Source organism: Lontra canadensis, unplaced genomic scaffold (genome assembly GCF_010015895.1).
Source record: "Lontra canadensis isolate GAN:19392208 unplaced genomic scaffold, GSC_riverotter_1.0 scaffold23, whole genome shotgun sequence".
NCBI lineage: Eukaryota > Metazoa > Chordata > Mammalia > Carnivora > Mustelidae > Lontra > Lontra canadensis.
In genome coordinates, this window is record NW_022631017.1 from 15,430,099 (window position 1) to 15,447,501 (window position 17,403).

General features: G+C 36.0%; 1 pseudogene; it reads left to right on the forward strand.

Moving 5' to 3' along the window:
- Positions 1 to 921: 921 nt before the first annotated feature.
- Positions 922 to 7,524, forward strand: LOC116870360 (annotated as a pseudogene).
- Positions 7,525 to 17,403: the final 9,879 nt, after the last annotated feature.

The window sequence follows — 17,403 nt, forward strand, 5'->3', positions numbered from 1 at the left end:
CTGCTTTCAGGATTTTCTCTTTGTGGCTAAGACTTGTAAGTTTTACTATCAGGTGAAGAGGTGTGGACCTATTTTTATTGATTTTGAGGGGCGTTCTTAGCATCTCCTGGATTTTGATGTTTCTTCCCTTTACCATATTAGGGAAATTCTCTACAATAATTCTCTCCAATATACCTTCTGCTCCCCTCTCTCTTCTTCTTCTGGAATCCCTATTATTCTAATGTTGTGTTGTCTTATGGTGTCACTTATCTCTCAAATTCTCTCCTCATTGTCCAGTATTTGTTTGTCTCTCTTTTGCTCAGCTTCTTTATTCTCTGTCATTTGGTCTTCTATGTCACTAATTCTTTCTTCTGCCTCATTTATCCTAGCAGTAAGAGCTTCCATTTTTGATTGCACCTCATTAATAGCTTTTTTTATTTCAACTTGGTTAGATTTTAGTTCTTTTATTTCTCCAGAAAGTGCTTTTATCTCTCAGGAGAGGGTTTCTCTAATATTTGCTATGCCTTTTTCGAGCCTGGCTAGAACCTTGAGAATCATCATTCTGAACTCTATATCTGACATATTACCAATGTCTGTATTGATTAGGTCCTCATCCTTCAGTACTGCCTCTTGTGTTTTTTTTTTTTTTGTTTTTGTTTTTTGTGGTGAGTTTTTCCACTTTGTCGTTTTGTCCAGATAAGATTTGCTTTCTCCTCCTCTGGTATTCTGCTGTTCTCCTTGGTGAGTGAAGTTGGTTTTGGCTGGGTTTCTTGTTGATCTTCTAGGGGAGGGGCCTGTTGTAGTGATTCACAACTGTCTTTGCCCCAGGAGGAATTGCACCATCCTTACCAGGGGCCAGGCTAAGTAATCCGCTTGGGTTTGCTTTCAGGAGCTTTTGTTCCCTGAGCACTTTCCATAGAGTTCTGGAGGATGGGAATGAAGATGGCGGCCTCCCAATCTCTGGTCCAGAGGAGCCGAAAGCTCAGGGTCCTGCTCCTCAGTGCACCCTCAGAGAAAAGTGCGCAACCGCCCCCATCTCCCTGGCCTCTGGTCACCCTTGGACAAAAGTGCTCGTCGGTCGCACTTGGAGAAAAGCACCCAGTCGCTTCCGTCTCTGTGGCCTCTGGCCACGCTCCGAGCTCACCCAGCATGCGACCAGTTCAAGGTAACCCCGAGCTGAGAGCTCACTCCTGGCTTTGTCGCTGTAACCGGCTTCCCCGCTGTAATACCTATGAACTCTGTGACACTCAGACAGCCCTGGTCCTTCTGTGACCCTGCGGGACCTGGGGCCACGCTGACCCCACATGGGCTTCACCCTGGTTTAGCCTCTGGAGCGATGTCCCTCCATGGAGCAGACTTTTAAAAGTCCTGGTTTTGTGCTCCGTTGCTCCGCCACTTGCAGGGAGCCGGCCCCTCCCCCCAGCGGTCTATCTTCCCATCACTTTGGATTCACTTCTCCGCAGGTCCTATCTTTCAGAAAGTGATTGATTTTCTCTTTCTAGGATTGTTGCTCTTCTTCTCTTCAATTTCCCTTTGGATTTGTAGGTGTTCGCAATGGTTCGATAAGCTATCCAGCTGATCTCCTGCTACCCGATGTCATCTCAGCCTGCTACTTGTCCGCCATCTTGACTCCTCCCCTCCTCATATATATTTCTTGATGCAGCAAAGGTATGAGAAAATTACCACACAGTTTCATCACACAATATCACAGAATTTTTAATTTAGAGGGAAAACTGAATAATGATCAATTTAGATGATCAGTAAGCCAGGGCCATAAATGAGAGGTTTTCATAGAGAAAAGAATGTTACTACTTAATATTGACATACATGATATGCTTAATAGAGAGCCTGGCAAGAAAATTGAAACAATCTTTGGATAATTCACATTATTAAAGAGTTCTGTTTGCAAATATGTTTATGCATGGTCTTCAGAAAAAAAATCTTTATCAAAATTCTATTAATTTGTAAAATGTATGGGAAACTAATCACAAATTGAGTAAGAAGATGCTGTATAACATTTGACTTTCAATTTACTAGTCTAGTCACAACTCATAAAACACAGTGCCTGACTTTCTAGCCATTACAATGACACAAGTAAAGGAAGTAAAATACACATATATTAGAAAGGAAGAAACAAAACTCTCCCTATTTGTAGATGATGTGATTGTCTATCTAAAAATCCCAACAAATTTACAAAAATAAAAATGAAAATGTACAGAACTAACAAATGAGTTCACAAAGCTTGTAAAATATAAGATAAACATACAAAAATAAATTGCATTTCTATATTAACAATGAACACATGATCACAAAATTAAAAATACAATGCCACATATACTGGCTCAAAAATAATGGAATACATAGGTATAAGTCTAACCAAACATGTGAAATATCTGCTTACTAAAATCTACGGAATGATGATAAAGGAAGTTTTTAAAAATCTATGTAAATGGGGAAATATTTTCTGATTATGAATGGGAAGACTTCACAGAGTAAAAATGTCAAGTCTCAACAAACTGATGCACAGATTTAATCAATTCCTGTCACACTCTCAGCAAGATTTTTTGTAAATATATAAAAGATTATTCCAAAATTCATATGACAATGTATAGATCTCAGAATAGCTAAAACAACATTGACAGAAAAAAGAATAATGTGGGAGGAATCGGTCTGATTTCAAGTTTTTTTATATAGCTTCAGTATTCAAGACTGTGCAAATTGCGGAGAGTTAGACATATATAGATCGCTGGAACAGAATACAGAGCTTGGTAATGGATCCATTCAAACCTGCCTGATTTTGGCAAAAATGCAAAAACAATTCAATGTCGCCTTTTCCACAAGAGTTGTTGGCTGTTTTACCTTACACAAAAATTAACTCAACAGGAAACAACAGATGTTGGTGAGGACACAGAGAAAGAGGAACCCTCTTACACTGTTGGTGGGAATGCAGACAGGTACAGCCACTCTGGAAAACAGTATGGATGCTCCTCAAAATGTTAAAAATAGAGCTACCCTATGACCCAGCAACTGCGCTACTAGGTATTTACGCAAAACACACAAAACACTTATATGAATATGTGTTAACTTGTGAGAAACCATTTGCCATGTAGTTGTTTTCAGGAACCATGTGTGAAAACTCTTCCAAAGCACAAAAATCACCTATCTAGGTGAAAGGAAACCAGTATTCTAACAGCCAAAAAAGGCTTTTAACTTGCTTTCAAGTTTATATATATACAGGGGGGAGAGACCTGAGGGAAATGAGAAAACAGGATTATGTAAATAACTGAAGACAATACCTGCTTCTCTTTTTACCTCAGGTAGCCAAAACACAAAAGAGATCAGATTAAAAGGAGAGAAGATGCCCACAGGGTAATGGCTATAAAGCATGGAGATGGCATAAACACCCTTGCCTTCCTCCTCATATTGTTACCTAACATAGGGACACTTTGCTATGCTGTGATTCTTTGAAGGGACAAGCAGGAGACAAGGAAAATATTCTGCAAACATAAACCAGAGAGGCAATAACTGAAAATAAAGTGAATGCAGCTGAAAATGAAGCATCAGTCTCTAGTAGTATCAATAAGATTCATGTAACTTCCTTCATATTACGGTTGCCAACCAAAGCAATAGTATCCCATGGACCAGGTAAGACCAGCTCTAAATGACTATATTGTGCAAGAGAAGGAATAATCATGACAAAGCTAATGAACAGAAGATCAGTCTTCTTCCTCATTTTTCTTTTCAGCCAAGTAAGTTCTGAAGTGTCTGTTATAATTTAAAGAGAGGAGAGGTTTTCAAAGTTAAGAATTAGAAACTAATTAACGGCACTGAATGGTGTGTGTGCATTTGTATATGTGTTTGTGCAATTAAAATGTGAGAGATTTCTTAATTTCACAAATTGTAGAAAATGTTATACTTCTCATGATTAGTGACTTTTTTCTTCCCTTTCAAAGTTTGAAGTAGATGGATGTGAAAAACAACAGAGAATAAGAAGACCCTTTGGGAAATGAGTTAACATATTATCATCTTTGCCAATTAGCATTTATTGAGTAATTGGGCACTTGGTACTTCAAGAATCTCTACAGAGATTCTGTACTGAGATAGGCTTCTATATTCTGTAACTGCGTGTTCATCTATTAGAGGACAAGATTAATCTACTAATGCATTACATCATGTGGAATTATGCTTAGATTTGTTTTTCTAAGGGAAATTCCATTTTTATTTATTTTTTATTTATTTTTAAGATTTTATTTATTTGTCAGAGAGAGAGAGAGACAGCACAAGCAAAGGGGAGTGGCAGATAGAGGGAGAAGCAGGCTCCCACTCAGCAGGGAGCAGGATGCCAGACTTGATCCCAAGACCCCAGGATCATGACCTGAGCTGAAGGCAGATGCTTAAATGACTGAGCCACCCACGCATCCCGGAAATTATATTTTTAAACAAGTTAATCTGTGTATCTTATTCAAATGTTCATAATTGGAAACTTATTTGTTTCAATAAATATGGTTTTAAATTACAGCTGGAAGGAAATTTACCTTGTAAATTGTTGCTATGAGCATTGGGAGAGCTATGAACCAATTCTTGCCCGTGGTGGCATATATCGACAAGTTGAATTTTTTTTTTTCAATCTATATCAGTGAGAGTAAACAGCTGGTTCACTCCAGGGGATAATTTTCCATGTTAAATGTCATTTAACATAAAACTCATTCTGATGCTATCATATCTTCCTTTTTGTAGCAGGTCTAATTTGGTATCACTTTTTTACAACTGTTGTAATAGAATTAACCAATAGTTAATGGTGAGTATGGTCTGTGCTTGTCTAGAAGCAAAAAACTAATGTTCTTAATCCTTTCTGGAGTCTAAAACAGCCCCCCCAAAAATAGCTCTCATAGATGCAAACACAAACAGGGCCATTTTGAAGTTTTAGAGAAGTAAACAACAATTATAAATGTATTGGGAGTCACAAATTTACTCTCTCAGCAAGTCATATGTGGAGAAAAAACATAATTTCTTCGTATAATCTACGTATCTTCGGCAACAGAACCTACCCGCTGGGAGGAAGGAAAAAAAAAAAAAATTAGTCCCAGATGCGGATTCCCACAGTCCGTTTACATAATGATTTTTCTTTGAGCTAATTGTTCAGCGTTGCTGTTATTGTTGCCTCAACATTTGCTCCTCTCTGAGGTTGTGTTTCATGTTTATGGGGAGAGAGACTCACGTGATGCCTTGGTAGAAGAGTTAAGAAGGCAGAGAGCTTTGCAGCACGTTGAGCTCCAGAGAGCACGGGGGCCAGCCTTAAGCGACTCTTGGGCCTTGCTGGGGAAAGTAAGCCAGGGCAAAGGACAGCCTAAGAAGCCCAGAGACAAAATGTCATTATATGCATTCTTTGCCCAAACTTCTCGGAGGAGCACAAGACTAAGCACCCAGAGTCTTCAGTCAGCTTCTCGGAGTCTGCCCAGAAGTGATCAGAGAGATGCAAGACCACGTCTGCTAAAGAGAAATGAAAACACAGTCCCCTTAAGGGAAACAGAAGAGAATTCAAGGGTCGCAGTGCACCCAAGTGGCCTCCTTTCGCCATTTTCTCAGTTTATTCTAAGCATCGCTCCCAGATCAAAGGAGAGCATCCCGGCTTCTCTGCAGATGTGCTGCGAAGAAACAGGGAGAGACGTGCAGTGGGAACACGGCCACAAACCGCCGGCAGCCTCTGACGAGGAAGGCTGCTAGGCTGAAGGCAAAATATCGAGAGGATATTGCTGCATACCGAGCTAAAGGAAAGCCTGATGCGTGCGACAGAAAAGGTAGTCGTCAAGGCTGAAAAAAGTATGAAAAAGAAGGTAGAGGAAGAAGAGGAGGAAGATAAAGAAGATGATGAGGAGGAAGGTGAAGAAGAAGTTGATGATGGTAAAGTTGGATCTAGCACAGTTTTTTTGTTTTTGTTTTTTTTCCTGGTCTCTAAATCATTTTACAACCCCACCCTGCCCCCTGTACCCAACTCCTTTTAAAGAAAAAAAAAAAAAAGAAAAAAAAGAAAAAGAAAAAGAAATGTAAGTCTGTGTAAGATTTGTTTTTAAACCTTACAGTGTCTTTTTTTTTTTTTTTTTTTTTTTGTATGTTAACACACTACAGAATGTATCTTTAGATAGGCCTGTCCTGGTGCCTGGGACGGTGTGGGGATGGTAAATCAGTATGGAAAGTTACAGCAGGTTCTTGTTGGTGCCCAGTACGGATTAGTTATATATGGGGATGGCAGTGTTTTCATCTTCAGTTGTCTCTGATGCAGCTTGCACGAAGTAATTGTTCTGTTAACTGAATACCACTCTGTAATTGCAAAGGAAAAAAAAAAAGTTGCAGATGTTTTGTTGATATTTTGAATGCTTCTAAGTAAATACAATTTTTTTAATTAAAAAAAAAAAAAAAAAGCAGGGCGCCTGGGTGGCTCAGTGGTTAAAGCCTCTGCCTTCAGCTCAGGTCATGATCCCAGGGTCCTGGGATAGAGCCCCACATCGGGCTCTCTGCTCTGCAGGGAGCCTGCTTCTCTCTCTCTCTCTCTCTGCCTGCCTCTCTGCCAGCTTGTGGTCTCTATCTGTCAAATAAATAAAAAAATCTTAAAAAAAAGCAAAAAAAAAAAAAAGCAGAGAAATGTAGTCAGGCAGGAAGATGTTGCCCTCTAGTCACTTCCCTGTACAACACTGATATTAATTTAAGAGCTAGTAGGCTTGCCATAAAGTCTGTCCAGGCGGAGTGAGATGACCTTATAATAGGTACTAAGGACACGACATAATTGTGGAGTTGCATGTTGGCTAAGGCCAAGGAAGCTAAATGAGCAGGTTTTAGTTTCCTGATGCCTCTGAGAAAGACAGTAATTCTGCCCACAAAAGCCAGCAGCAAACCCGGTGAGGACGCCCCAGATGGGACCAGGCCAGCCACCCCCAAAACTTACCAGACCGGCCATTTTGCAACTTGGTCGGAGGATTCAGAGAACACCTCAAGGTAATGATGATTCATTTATTTTTCCAGTATGAGGTCAGGTGATCACACCTCTCCCTGACTGGAGCTAGAAAGAGAATAAAATATGAACGAAGTTGAGCAATTATCTTCCAAAAGATTGAGCATTATCTAAAATGACTATTTATATTCTCAAATTGGACTTAGTTATGAAATGAAAAGGACAAGCTGTTTTATTTCCCCCCACACTCCACAGGTCCTCTCCTGATCAGATTTGGTGCCCATGCTACATACACTATAATTGTAGCCTCAAATAAACAACAACTCTCGGCATAAGGTTCCTAAGAAAACTAAATGCAGAGCATAATGACAGGCAAAATCATATTTCACTTATAGGTGGGTTTAATTTCGAATCTTAGTAACTCAAGAACTGAAGTGAGCTGGGATAAACATTGCAAAGTATTCAACTTAAGCCAAATCTGAGAAATGATCTGTAAGTATAATGCGCATTCTAACTACTTAACCTATATGAAAATGATTATTTGTTAACTTGACTCTTATTCTTATAGCGAAAGGAAGAACAATAAAATTACAAATTGAAAAGAAAAAAAAAAAGGAGGCACCCCAGTGACTGGTGACTCAGTTGGTTAAGGGGCTGCCTTTGGCTCAGGTCCTGATCCCAGGGTCCTGGGATGGAGCCCTGCATCTGGCTCCCTGCCCAACGGGAAGCTGGCTTCTGTCCCTCCTCCCTACTCATGCGCATCCTCTCTCTCTCTTTTCTCTGTCTTAAAAAAAATAAATAAAATATTTAAAATAATAAAAATAATACAAATAGGGAAAAACCCCACACTGGAACATTAGTACAAATGGAAATAAAGGTCAAGAAACAAGACAAGAGGGAAAGCACTGGCCCTTTGTTTAGAGTGAAATTGGCCTAAACTGATCAGTCCATGCCTTCTAGGACAACTACATAGTCCAGAAGTTAGTTATTCTTTAGAAGAGAAAGTGTACTATGGGAGCCAACGGCAGGCTACCCTCAAATGTGCCACTTTGGCATGTTGCTTATTTAAAATAGAAACTACTTAAGAAATAGCCAATTCAAGGAAGCTCAGACCCCTTTCTGAGGAAATAAATACCTCATTTGAAATGTACGCTCCCTGTACTGAGAAGTAAAAAGGCATCCGTATCACCAGAGATAGAAACTTTAAAGCTGAGAAAGCTACAGAAACAAACCTTGATACGTTTTTCTAATTGCTACCTCTGCCCAAATTCCATTAAATCTCCTAAACATCTGTTTTCTTTATCCTGTCAATTTCTTACAAATTTATTGTCTTTTTGTCTAAAACGTATAAAAACATTCTGCCTTTGTCATTTCTTTAGATCTCATTTTCATTATTGAGATTCCATTCGCATATTAATAATTTTTTTTCTCCTATTTGTCTGTCTCATGTAAATTTCTTGGTGCAGCTGGAAGACCTTAAAGGATAGAGAAAGAATTTTTCCTGCTGTATAATATAAAGAAAGAAATTATGCTTCAACTTTTCTCTTCTATTTTACAACTACAAGGTAAGAGAGAAGATGCTGGAACTACACATATTTATTTTTTTATTTTATTTTTTAAAAGAGTTGTTTGTTTGCTTATTTATTTATTTATTTATTTATTTCATTACTTTAGAAAGAGAGAAAGAGTGTGCAGGGGATAAGGGCAGAGGGCAAGGGAGAGAGAAAATCTCAAGGAGAAACTCCCCACTGAGCACAGAGTCAGACTTGCCGATTAATCTCACAGTCCTGAGATCATGACCTGAGCTGCAATCAGGAGTCAGACACTTAACCAACTGAGCCACACAGGCACCCCTGGAAGTATACATGTTTAATTCCTTGGAAAAATCCCATACTCCTGGGTGTAGGTAGGGGCCCTCTAATCTTTGTAAATCCAAAAGATGAAGTGAAATGATCCTCTTTTTAGGGTGTGAAAATAGGAGTGTAACACAATAGAAAAGGATTTCCAGTCCTACTGCCCAAAATATATAAAACAGATTAATTTATGATACAGTAAACTTGAAAATAAATTAGAAAGTGAACAAGTTATGAGTACATCCTGCTTGTTTCTCATCAGCTTGTCATCAGGTGAAAGCAGGCACAACAAGAATATCCATTTCTTCTTATTTTCACATTCTATAATCCAATTTTTTGACATTTGATGAATTAATAGAAACAAAATATGTGTAATTATACCTCAACTTGCTCAATAACACCTGTAGCCATTCATTTTTTTTTTTCAAGTGAGCTTTGTAATAAAGGCTTTGAGCATAGGAATGGTAATTATGCCCAGCATATTTCAAATTTAGAAATTTGAAACCCCTACTCTAAACTTCTTAACAATTCTGGGGCTCCTGAGTGGCTTAGTTGGTTAAGTGTCAGACTCTTGATTTTGGCTCAGGTCATGATCTCAGAGTCATGAGATCAAGCCTCAAGTCAGCCTCTACACTGATCCTGGAGCCTGCTTGAGATTTTCTCTCCTCTCTCTCTCCTTCCTCCCACCTCTCTCTCTTTTTCTCCCTCTCTCTTAAAAATAAAATAAAATGAAATGAAAATAAACCTCATAGTTCTGCTTAGACAGTCTTACTTTATTATTATTATTATTATTATTTTCTACAGTGATAGGATGAGTAATTTAGTTCATGCTCTTGCCTTCACCTAGACTCACACACACCCCCTTTACCAGGGGATAGGTCTTTTGTTAACAAATTTCAAAGAAAGAAATTTTATAAAAAACTTTTGCTAATTTCTTCTCATTTAGCTTAAACATTTCAGGAAATGTTATTTTAAGTATATTTGTAATTATCATTCTGAAGTGTTAGCATTTTTCTCATAAGGAGAAATAACTGGCTGTTGGGGAGATCATGAAGAATTTCTTATAGTCTCTTTTTCTAAAGATTAAAAATATATTGGGGTGCCTGAGTGATTCCATTGGTTAAGCACCTTACTCTTCATTTCAGCTCAGGTCATGATCTTGGGTCCTGAGATTGAGCCCCACATTGAGGGCTCTGCACTCAGAGCGTAGTCTGCTTCCTCCTTCTCCCTCTGCCCTACACCCCCAAAAATACACGAATGAATCTTTAAAAAATATGTATACATATAAATATAAACATATATATATATATTTTTTTTTTTTTCTGGGGTGCCTGGGTGGCACAGTTGGTTAAAATCTGACTCTTGGTTTCTGCTCAGGTGATGATATTAAGGTCGTGAGATCCAGCCCTGTGTCAGGCTCCATGCTTAGCACAGAGTCTGCTTAAGATTTTTTGCCTCTCTCTCAAATAAGTAAATAAATCTTTTTTTAAATAAATAAATAAATATATATTTATATATGTATATAAATATATATATATATATACTTCTTTTCCTCAACCCCCAATATATTCAGAATTTTTGTATTCTCATCTGATATGTCTAACTCTCAAAAGGTACAACTGCTTTGAACTTCCACTTCCACTCATTTTCTAGTTCTCTGTCAATAAGGAAAAGCAATTCAAGGCAAAATCTATGCAGCATCTTGCGTTTCTATTCCCGTAGCTTTGTGTAGCTGAATTGCTTAGACCTATGTGGTCATGCAAAATTCTTAGATTGTTAGAATTAGGTCTTCTTTCATAGGTCTCACCAAGTCTCCAGTAGGCAAAGAGAAGAAACAGCTTTCCTCCCACATCCTCTCTAGCACATTGTAATTAAACAATTATAAAATTTTGGGGTAAAATTCTGATCCTCTGTAATATTTATAGATATAAGGTTGGTGAAGTCATAGCTGGTTGTTCCTTTTAATGACCTGCAAACACCCAAATTGTATCAGAGGCAGAAAGACCATAGCCCACTATCAAAGCCACATTCAAAAGACCCACCAGGGAGACAAAGGGATATTTAGTGATTAAGACTAGCTTACATTCTCTAAGGAAAAATAAGAATAACAGAAAGAATTTTTGTTCAATAACAGAAAGTACATCACTCTACTGAATAGATCAGCAATGAGAGAAGCATTTAAACATTTTCTATACAGAATTTAGGATTCTTGTAACATGTAAATTGATCATAGCTCTAAAAGTATTTTATTTTATTTTTTGTTTCATGTTTTTATTTAAATTCTAGTTAGTTAACATATAAGGTAATATTGATTTTAGGAGTAGAATTTAGTGATTCATCACTCACATGTAACATCCAGTGATCATCACAAGTACCTTCCTTAAAAGTATTTTAATAGTACTTTTTTTTTAAATAGTGTTTTTCCAATTCTAATTTCAAGACTCTTAATTTACTATAATGTTAAAGCTGTATGACTAAAAAGTAATTATTTCCGTAGAAGAAATTTAATGTTAACTGGATAAAAATAGAGTTAGCTACATTGTTTCTTTTTCAGTAGAAATACCTTTACATTGATAGTACAGGCCCTTCTGAGTATAGAATCTGAAATAAAATGATAACTTATTAATGTTTGCACCAATATTGTGATGGTGATCTGGACATATCTTGGACAAACAAAAATATCCCCATTGCAAGAAAACAAAGAAAAATCTTAGAATGGAAATACATTTTTACTTAAACTTGGCTCCCCAAGAAAATTTATTAGCAGAGTTCTTAGTTCTTTAAGACAACTATACATTCATAAGACTAATTCAAATACTAATTCAAAATCAAAGAGATACATGTACCTCGATGTTTATAGCAACATTATCTATAATAGCCAAATTATGGAAATAGCTCAATTGCCCACTGACTGATGAATAGATAAAGAACAGGTGGTGTATATATACACAATGGAATATTACTCAGCTGTAGTGAAGAATGAAATCTTGCCATTTGCAATGACATGGATGAAACTAGAGTATATTACATTAAGCAAAATAAGTCAGTCAGTGAAAGACAAATACTATATGATCTCATTCATAAGTAGAATTTAAGAAATAAAATAAATGAGCATGGGGAGAAAAGAGGCAAAACAAAAAACAGACTCTTAACTATAGAGAAAAAAATTGATGGTTGTCAGAAAGGAGGTGACGGAGGGGGAATGGGTTAAATGGGTGGTGGATGTGAAGAAGTGCACTTCTTACAATGAGCACTGAGAGTTGTATGGAAGTATTGAGTCACTACTGTGCACCTGAAACTAATATTACACTGTATATTAATGAACAAATTTATTTATTTAAAAGATTTTATTTATTTATTTGACAGACAGAGATCACAAGTAGGCAGAGAGAGGAGGAAGCAGGCTCGCTGCTGAGCAGAGCACCCCATGCGGGACTCAATCCCAGGACCCTGGGTTCATGATCAGAGCCGAAGGCAGAGGCCACTGAGCCACCCAGGTGCCCCTAACTAACAAATTTAAATAAAAACTTTAAAAATATTTGGGATGGTTGATATGATTATTTAAATTTTTAAATTTATTTTATTTAAATTTTATTTAAATAAAATTTAAAATTTATTTCTAAATTATCATAGCTCTCAATATGTTTTTTGTCTAATTATTACATTCTAGTTCACCTGAGCTTAGATATTTTTTCTCTATGTAGAACTATATGGTTTTTTGTTTGTTTGTTTTAAAATTTTTATTTATTTATTTGTCAGAGAGAGAGAGAGTATGCATGCATAAGCAGCAGGAGCAGCAGACAGAAGGAGAAGCAGGCTTCCCCCTGAGCAAGGAGACCAATGTGGGACTTGAACCCTGGACCCTGGGATCATGACCTGAGCCAAAGGCAGATGCCTGACTGACTGAACCACCCAGGCTCAGACATCCCAAAACTGTGTTTTATGTCTAAAATTGATTTTCCCTAGTAAGCAATTTATGGGTTGAGTTTTGAAGAAGTTGATTTATCCAAAGGACTGAAAATGAAGACTGGTCACATTAATAGACAATGAAATACAGGGTTGCAGCAGTAAATGTAGCAATTTAGTAAACAATATCCTTCCTACTGTTCAAGAGTTGAAAAAAATCTAATTTATAGGCTGAGTTTAAAAGCACTTTAACAATTTCATTCTTTTATCACAAAACTCAGATGAGAGACAAAAAATTATCAATTCAAAAAGATAAAATGAGCAGAAAAATACAGTAGGAGAAAATATAGTAAGCTGCATGGTAATTAAACTAGTGTTTTTCAGACTATTATTGGAATCATTGTCTTTAATTAAGGCATTTCAAAATACATTATTTATAAAATAGTAATCCATTTTAGTTGTACTTTTTACCTTTTCAAAGTTCATAGAGTTAGCAGTTCATTTTTCCAAGGTAAAACAGTGAGACCAGTGATCAAATCTTGAGAGTTGCCCATGCCTGAGTACAGCTTCAAAAGCTATAAGCATAGTCCAAAACCAGACTGACTTTGTTGACATCCTGATTTTATAGATTGCTAGCTGTATGATGTTGGGCAAGTTTGTTAATTTCTCTGAACTACAGGATCCACATCTATAAAGTTATTTTCACATATTAGAATGAGGCTTAATGGGGCGCCTAGGTGACTCAGTGGGCTAAGCCTCTGCCTTCGGCTCAGGTCATGATCTCAGGGTCCTGGGATTGAGCCCCACATTGGACTCTCTGCTCAGCAGGGAGCCTGTTTCCCACCCCCCTTTCCCTGCCTGCCTCTCTGCCTACTTGTGATCTCTGTCTGTCAAATAAATAAAATCTTAAAAAAAAAAAAGAATGAGGATGAAATCAGTTGATATGTAGGGAATATTTAGAATGGACCCTAGCATAAAACAATGGTCAATAAGTGTTAGCATTTTTGCTTCTCAGAAAATTGTCTCTCTATAATTCTGAGAAGCATTTTATATAAGATGGAATGAGACAGATGAAGCTCCTGAGGAAAATACCTCGTGATTTGCTGTGTAGAGAGTTGTTAATACCTATTTTATATATTTTGCTTTTCTGCATTTGTCTTTGTTCTTGAGCATATCTAATTAATTAGTCCCAAAACTTTTCGCTGTTAGTTAATTTCATCACAATTATTTTTCTCTGTCTTCACTGCTCATATTTATCTCATTTTTCATAGGATTTTTTTCCATTTTATTATCTATACCATCCAATATTCAACTCTTATATAGTTTCTCTACATTCTTATTCTCAGCCATTTACACTAGTAAATTGCTAGTAAAATATATAGATAAGATTGGGTTAAAAATGTCAAGAATCATATAAACATGGACATTTTTAAAAATGGAATTCATGTTTTCTTAAAAACATTCCAAGTTCTATATTAAGTTCAAAATTGAAAAAATTGATTAAAATTTTATATCATGAAATGTCTAAGAGCAATTCTTAAAAAAAGATGGCATTTTTAACTGGTTTTAAATTGATTTGATTCAGTGACTATAAGAAAACACTTTGCATGACTTCAGTTTTATTTTAGGGCATATTAATGTTCTATAATGTAGAATGTTCCATGTGCACTTGAAAAAAGATATATTCTGCTATTGGTGGTTTATTCTAGAGATGTCTGTTTAATCTAGTGAATTTATAGAGTTGATGTCTTCTATTTCCTTGTTGTTCTTCTGATTAGTTGTTTCATTCTTTATTGAAAGTGAGGTATCAAATTTTCCAAATATTATTGCTGCCTTGTCTGTTTCTTTCTTCAATTCTGCCAGTGTTGGATTCATTTATTTTGAGGTTTTGTTCTTTGGAACATATGGTGTTTACTGTAATTTTTATAATAAATTGATGCTTTTAGCATTATAAATATCCATTTTGCATTTGGTAAGAATTTTTGTCTTAATACTTTTTTTATCTGATGTTAGTATAGTCATTCTAACTCTTTTTTGGTTATTGTTTTGTAATATATCAGTTTCCATCCTTTGACTCTAAATATACGTGTTACTGAATCAGCATATATTTGAACCATGGGTTTCCCCCTTATTTATTCTTTTAATCTCTGACTTTGATTGCAGTATCTTATCAATTTATATTTAGTGTAATTACCAAAAAGATCAGATTTACTTCTGCCCCTTTGCTTTTGTTTTCTATCTATATCATTTCCTCTCTTTTTTTATTACTATTGTCTTTTTTGTTAAATAGATATTTTCTTATATAGAATTTTAATTCTCTTGTTTCTTTATCATTTTTTTCTTTGATTTATTTTTTATGTTTTAAGTTTTTATTTAAATTCTAGTTAGTTAACATCTAGTGTAATATTAGTTTCAGGAGTAAGATCTAGTGATTAATCACTTACATACAACATCCATACAAGTGCCCTCCTTAATATCCATCACCCATTAAGCCCATCCCCCTAGCCACCTCCCCTCTAGCAACCTTCAGTTTGGTCTCTGTAGTGGAGAGTCTCTTATGGTTTGCCTCCCTCACTTTCTCTCTTTTTTCTTTCTCCTATGTTCATCTGCTTCATTTCTTGAATTTTGTTGCTCTAAACATTGGGGTGCATGTGATCCTTCAAATCAATATTTTTGCATCTTTTCAGTAAATACTTAGTAGTACAGTTGCTGGATTATAGGGTAGTTATATTTTGAACTTTTAAGGAAACTCCATACTGTTTTCCAGAGTGGCTGCTCCAGTTTGGATTCCCACCAACAGTACAAGAGCATTCCCCTTTCTTCACATCCTCACCAACAACATCTGTTGTTTCCTGTGTTGTTAATTTTAGCCATTCTGACAGGTGTAAGGTGATATCTCATCTCTAGTTCTCAGTTGTATTTCCCTAATAATCACTGGTGTTGAGCATCTTTTCATGTATCTGTGGGCCATCTGATGTCTTCTTTGGAATAATGTCTTCTGCTCATTTCTTAATTGGATTATTTGTTTTTTGGGTGTTGAGCTTGATAAATTCTTTATAGATTTTGTATACTAACCCTTTATCAGATATGTCATTTGCAAATATCTTCTCCCATTCCATAGGCTGCCTTTGAGGTTTATTGATTGTTTTCTTAACTGTATGGAAGATTTTTATCTTGATGCAGTCCCAATAGTTCATTTTTTTCTCCCTTACCTCTGGAGACATCTAGTAAGAAGTTGCTATGGCTGATGTCAAAGATGTTGCTGCCTGTGTTCTACTCTAAAATTTTGATGGTTTCTTGTTTCACATTTTAGTTATTTTTATAGTGGTTGCCCTAGGTACTACAGTTAGCTTCTTAACTAAAAATAGTCAAATTCAGATTAATATCAGCTTAGATTTAATAGTATACAAAAACTTCTGTCCAATAGTGTTTCATTTCCTTCTTTCACCTTTGTGTTATTGTTGTCAAATTACATCTTTATAAATTATAAGCACACCAATACTATTTTATAATAATTGTTTATGCAGTTGTCTTTTAAATCAGATAAGAGGGAAAAAAGATCAGAAACAAAATACATATATTGTGTCTTTTCTATTTATCTGTCAATTACCTTTATCAGTGTTCTTTATTTCCTTGTGTGGATTCAAATTATTGGGTAATATCCTTTTATTTAAACCAAAAGATCCCCTCTAGTGCTGCCTAAAGGGAAGAACAGTTAGTAATAAATTCTTTCAGCTTTTATTTTTCTGGGAGTGTCTTAATTTTTCTTTCTTTGTAGGAGAGTTTTGCTGAACATAGAATTCTTGGTTGGCAATATTTTTCTTTCAGCCCTATGGGTATGTTATGCCAACAACTCCTGGCTTCCATGGCTTGTGATAACAAGTCAGATCTTTATTTTATTGAGATTCTCTGATAGCTATGACACTTCGCTCTTGCTGTTGTTAATATTTTCTCTTTGTCTTTAAACAGTTTGATTATAATGTATCTTGGTCTGTTACTCCTTGATTTGGTCCTATTTGGTTTATGTTGAGTTGTAGGCATGTGTAGATTGTTACTTGTTTTCTTGTTTTATTAAAATCTGGAGATTTTTGGCTACTTTTTTATGCAAAGAGTTTTTTGTTTTGTTTTGTTTTGTTTACATTTTTCTTCTCTCCTCCTTATGAGATTACTGTTATGCATATGTTGGCATAATGATGGTGTCCCACAGGTCACTGAAACTTTATTTTTCTTCATTATTTTTTTTCTTGTTCCTCAGACTGGATATATTCAATTCAACTATCTTCAAGCTGATTGATTCTTTCTTCTGCCAATTCATATCTGTTGAGTCCCTCTAGAGAAATTCTGATTCTAATAATTTTACCTATTATCCACAGAATTTCCATGCATTTATTATTACTTTTATCATCATTATCTATTAATTCATCTTCTTTATTTGATATGAGAGAGACATCATTGAGAGAATGAGACATCATTCTCATATCTTTGTTAATATTTTAAACATGACTTTCTTTAGCCTTTTTTAAAACTGTATTTTAAAAAAAAGATTTTATTTATTTTTCAGAGAGAGAGAACAAGCAGAGGGAGCAGGAGAGGGAATGGGGGAAACAGGCTGAGCAGAGAGTCTGACATGGGACTTAATGCCAGGACCCTGAGATCATGATCTGAGCTGAAGGCAGTTGCTTAACCAACTCAGCCAGCCAGGCATCCCTTTAACTAACT